Source organism: Cololabis saira, chromosome 11 (assembly GCF_033807715.1).
Source record: "Cololabis saira isolate AMF1-May2022 chromosome 11, fColSai1.1, whole genome shotgun sequence".
Taxonomy (NCBI): Eukaryota; Metazoa; Chordata; class Actinopteri; order Beloniformes; family Belonidae; genus Cololabis; species Cololabis saira.
The window spans coordinates 29,097,744-29,103,439 of record NC_084597.1 but is presented as its reverse complement, the minus strand read 5'-3'; positions in this window follow the sequence as shown (position 1 = coordinate 29,103,439).

The window sequence follows — 5,696 nt, the reverse complement described above, 5'->3', positions numbered from 1 at the left end:
CTTTCCAAGGAGAGAGGCGATGGGCTTCTTTTCTTACTTAAAAAAAAATAGAGAAGACTGTGTTTAAAGTTAGTCATTAGTTTTAACTCGGCGCAAAGCAGTCCTCAGCCGAGGTATTGGCGCATCATCCACCACCACCACCACGGCCTTTACTCCGACAAGCCTCAACTACCAACACCAGCTCACCTACAAGGAAACTCCAATGGTCATCCGTCCTCCTGGCTCCACAGGTTTACCTACTCACAGCTGTGGGTGTTGGAGGTCCCCGGCCATCCCTTCGCCCATTGGCTGACGCAGACAATTGCGCACAGCTGATGGTGAATGTGTGAATGACCTTGATTCTTGCCAGAGTACCAGACGTGTTTGCACACCAACCAACAGAGCTCCAAAAGTGAAAATTCTAATAAATCAATTTGGAAATCACTGACAAGAATATTTACAATGCTAAACAGGCACGGGCCACTGCGTCTGTAAATAGGATACATACTATAAAACTAAGTTGCGCACCTCATTCATGAATTATAATGCTGCATTTGTTTAAATTATTCATCTATAAGGCGATTGCTTTGATATTACAATTCGTTTAGGATGAGGCTTTAGTTTGGTATGAAACCACCCATTTAAAAAGAAAACATCTAGATAACCCAAAACCTGCGCCAAACAAATGCGGGCTTACTTTTGGAACTTGGCCATATTTAATTAGAAATTAACTGGGGTGGGTTTAGATCTGCAGATGTAATAATTCTTTGAGAGGGGGTGGCAGCAGAAAGACATTACGATGTCTTATGGCTGCTCTAAAAGCCGCCCGACCCAAGTTTAGTGGTTAGTGTGCAGAGAAAATGAAAACTGCACACAAACTATTTCTGAGATTGGAAAGTTTATTATTGTATCCCACATGAGAAAATGACAACGCTTATGAACCCAGGTGTTAAATCTTTTTTTATATGAAATGGATTTTAAACTATGTAAAAATGCTCTTAATCTATGTTTGCATTTAAATCCCATAGACCACGGAGTTAACGAAATCTGACCCTCCACTGCCATATTCGTGGGTACTTTTTATACCGACACCATTGTTTGATTAGTGATGGAAATTCTGCTTTCAGGTGATCGTCTCCCATTTGATGGGTGGCCATTGGGCGGCCTGGATGGCCGCAGCATCGGGGCAGATGCGCTCCCCCGGTGCGAATACTTGGCCGCAGATTGCGGCAGGAAGACGCACTGCGGGAAGGGAGAGGGGGTTCTATTGTACGACGTGGCCCCGGGGCACCCCGTGGATTTCAGATCCCGAGTTGCGATGGTCGGCCATTAGCTCCTTTTCACATTAGAACAATAAGTCTCAACCCTTTGATTCCGGCCTGCACCGGTCCCCCCCTCCCCACACACACACACACACACACACACACACACACACACACACACACATCTGACCCCCCCAGACTGGAGTTTCACTCTGCCTACCTTGGCATCCAAGACTCTCATGTAGCCTAAAGGTCCAAAACTGGTCTGAGGACCAGAGGTGTCTGCAGGTGTGATAACCAAGATTGAATGTCTCCAGGAGTGAATAGGTAGTCCACCTAGGGTTGCCACCCGTCCCGTAAAATACGGAATTGTCCCAAAAAAATGTTGCTCCCGTATTGAACTAATACGGGACACGATTTGTACCGTATTTTCATTAACTTTTACACCATATTCTAGTTGAATTATTGAAATAAATGAACCTTTACACCATATTCTAGTTGAATTATTGAAATAAATTAACTTTTACACCATATTCTAGTTGAATTATTGAAATAAGTTAACTTTTACACCATATTCTAGTTGAATTATTGAAATAAATTAACTTTTACACCATATTCTAGTTGAATTATTGAAATAAATTAACTTTTACACCATATTCTAGTTGAATTATTGAAATAAGTTAACTTTTACACCATATTCTAGTTGAATTATTGAAATAAATTAACTTTTACACCATATTCTAGTTGAATTATTGAAATAAATTAACTTTTACACCAAATTCTTCACCTGTAGGCTATATTATACATCTGGGCTGATGTGGACGTACACAGCATAGGAGGATATTTCAGTTGCTAGTATGGTTGTCTGTCTCTAGTCATGCAAGTTCAATGCTATTAAAGCACTTTAAACTTTAAATCAAAGCATTTCGTTTTTTCATATAAAATAAACACATTTTTATTCAGTTTAGAAGTTTTGGGGCTTTTTTTTGGCTCCTGCGCTGCTGAAATCAGGGCGTCCCTTATTTCTATTTCTGAAAGGTCGCAACCCTAAGCCCACCAAAGTCTTGTTTGTGAAGCTCCCCAGAAAATACCTTTTTTTCCCCACATTTCACCCTATAAAAGTTAAAAGTCACTGGTTAACAGCTTGATAAAACATTAACATGACGTTTTGGAGAGGGGAAGACTCATTAAACTCAAACTCTATATCCAAAACGAGTAATTCTGCTCCACTTAAACATCAGTAACGTTGTTCTCTTCCTGAATCGTCTGAAACAAGCATTTTATACAGTAGATCAGTGACTAGGGACCACAGGGAGACCAAGACAGCCTATATCAATGACTTAAAAAGACACCAGTCTCCAACCATACAAGCATTGTCCTGAGCCGTGGACTTGGCTCAGGAGAGTGGAGAATAATTGTCATGCAAAAAGACAAACAGCAAGAAAGATAGGAGACTTCAGGCAGGACTGAGAGAGAAAGGGACAACAGAGCAGAGATCTCTGGGGAAGGGGGGGGTCAGCGTTGAATAGCTCAGTACAGTGAGATGAGGATTTAGTTGAAACCCCCCACTGATGTCTCAGATCTTGTCTTTTTTTTAAGTGAGCTCTTCAGAGATCTTCTGCTTGCTTGGAGGATGTGTGCAGGTTTCAACAGAGAAGGGGAGAAAGTGATAGATAAAAGGACATCTGCAAAGTCTCCATTACACCAATGTAACAGAAAAAGAAATCATTTTTTGAGCCTGTTCATTCACTTAATACAGCGTAGGCTATATACATGAAAAAGGACAGTAATAATAAACATTAAGCATGTTTGACATACCAAACTAAAATGTGTTTCCTATTCATATTCTCAACTGGCTCCTGCACCTTAAGGAATTTGTAAATGTCTCTGTGTGACAGTCCGAGACCCCCACATCCCCATCTTACTATATTCCTATATTACTTTGGAAGCTTTAAATAATCTGGATTTGCTGCTTCACTTTCATTTTCGTCCACAGATGTGAATGGAAATATTTTACTCAGCACTTCACATGGTTGCTGTAAACACAAGAGTTCTGGTTTCATTTTTGAGAAAAAAAAAAGTGAGTCATACTAAATGCAAATGATCAATATGTTATTTTAACAATTAATTACTTTTTAGATGATAGAAATATCACAAGTATAATATAATAACTGTTGACAGCTACTAAGCGTGTTCCTGATCTGATAAAAACAGATTCTTTATTCCACCCCTCCTGTTGAGCAGCAAAGTCATCCCCCACAAACAAGTCTGATGGCTTTTTGATTTTCCTCCTAACGATCCTGCCTTTGACACCCACCTTCATAGACCCTCCACCCACCCAGGTTTTCATTTGTGGAGCCAATAGTTGCTTTCCTTCCACTGTCCACCAGCACAAAGGCCTTTAACGGCCCTTGGCATATGGCTCAATGGGGACGGTAGGCCAAAACGATCCCCTCCCCGACAAACACGCACATACAGCCTCACAAAAACCTCAGAGAGGAGCAAGCAAGTTGTCTCTTTACTTTTAACCCCCTCCACGCAAACATCTTTCTGGGTCTCATCAATTGCTACTAAAGATAGATTAAAACAGTATCAGACAGACGTGATAGCCTAAGACAGAAAGTATGTACAAAATGTGATGCAAATAGATATGAAAGGTGAATGTGTGATTTGTACCATGCGATTTGCTTGGTAGAAATCAAATGTGGATCCTATATAACACATTTTCATCCATCCATCTTGTACTTCCCCCAGTCAGGGTCACAGGAGTCTACCGGAGGCCATAGCTGTCACGAGGTGAGAGATGGAGTCCACTACAGGGCCACAAAGAGACAAACAGCCACGTATGTGTACACTCACTTACGTATGGTCAACTTAAAATCCCCAGTCAGTCGATCTAACATTAATATTTTAGGACTCAGAGAGGCTGGAGAAAATATCAGACCGCTAAAGGTAATTTCCTTTAGAAATTTACGTAAGAAAGAAAGAACAAGCTACGTAGTAAACATATTTAAGAATTAGACAAGAAGCTTTGGAGTCAGGGGTGCAGATCCGATGTCAGGATTGGGGGGGACACCAACGTCATTTTAATTTTAAATTTTTTGCCAATATGCGACTCATACCATGCCATAAGTTGAAAAAGGCTCGCCAAAAAATACTGCACAGGGAATCATTTATTGTGCTTACCTTTCTTGTTTATTTGTCCTAAACAGCCAACAGTCATCATTTTAAGGGTTTTGGGCATGTAGTGTCTACTCATCTCAAATTCTTCTCACCATCTTCCTTTTATCCTATGGGACTACTTTATGCACGATCAATTGATATATGGATGAAATATGGAGCCCTAAACAAGTTGTTTAAACTAACCGATCATGTTTTAACACAGTTATGGTGGTAAACAGTTCTAAAAAAAAAAGGACCCATTGCTTTCATTCTGTACACCTCAAAACACACTGTGGATGTATTATTTTTTTAGAAATATATTTTTAATAAATATTCTACATATTCAACCTTTAAGTCTGAAAATACATTTGTTCAATTTTGAATAATTTAGGCTATTTTTATTGGGGGGGACAATTCATGTTTTTCAGAAATTGGGGGGGACATGTCCCCGCCGTCCCCCCCGGGATCTGCACCCATGTTTGGAGTACACAAATGCTACTGGAGATATTCCTTTATTAGAGGAAGGAAAACTATTTTTAGAAGATCTGGCTTGAAATCTACATGGTCAAATACCATGTCCCTGTCCCAAGTAGCAGGTTCCTTTAGAAAAGTGATCTGTCGACCATAGTAACATGTGAAACCAAAGCGTGTTGCTGTTGCATAACATCACAGTCAGTCAGTCTGACTATTACAAGGGTGAATAGTTATCACGCTTCTGTATGGTATCATGGCGTTCGCTACACCGAAAATGGACCAGAGAACATAAAGGAGAGCTGTCAGTGGAGATCAGAAAGAAAGCATGTTAAAAAGGTAAAAGTTACAAGACCATCTCCAAGCAGCTTGATTTTCCTGTGACTACAGCTGGAAATCTTATTCTTATTCATCAAATCACAAACCTTCCTGGATGTAGCTGTAAGAGGAACCTTGATGTCAAATTGTAGATATGGAAATTATTGGATTTGCCTTAATGGATTGTCCAAGAAAATATTATGTCAAGGGTGTCCTTTTTTCCCAGGTCTGTTTCATTGCTTTGTTTTACTGATTCTGTTGAACCAACATTCAAAAGCGTGCGTCTTATTTTTAAGTCAGTGCTCAGTTTAGTTTTTCAGTTTCAATTGTTCTTTACTGGAAAAATGCAAAAAAAAAATAAAAAAAATTGTGTATTCAGCATGGCCCTTACCTGAAGGCATATTTAATTAAAAAAAAAAACTGCAAAAGCCTCTGCATTACTGTGTGCTGCTTCTTCAAGCGTGGGACGTGTACCATCATCCAGATGATGCATTATGTAGCCCA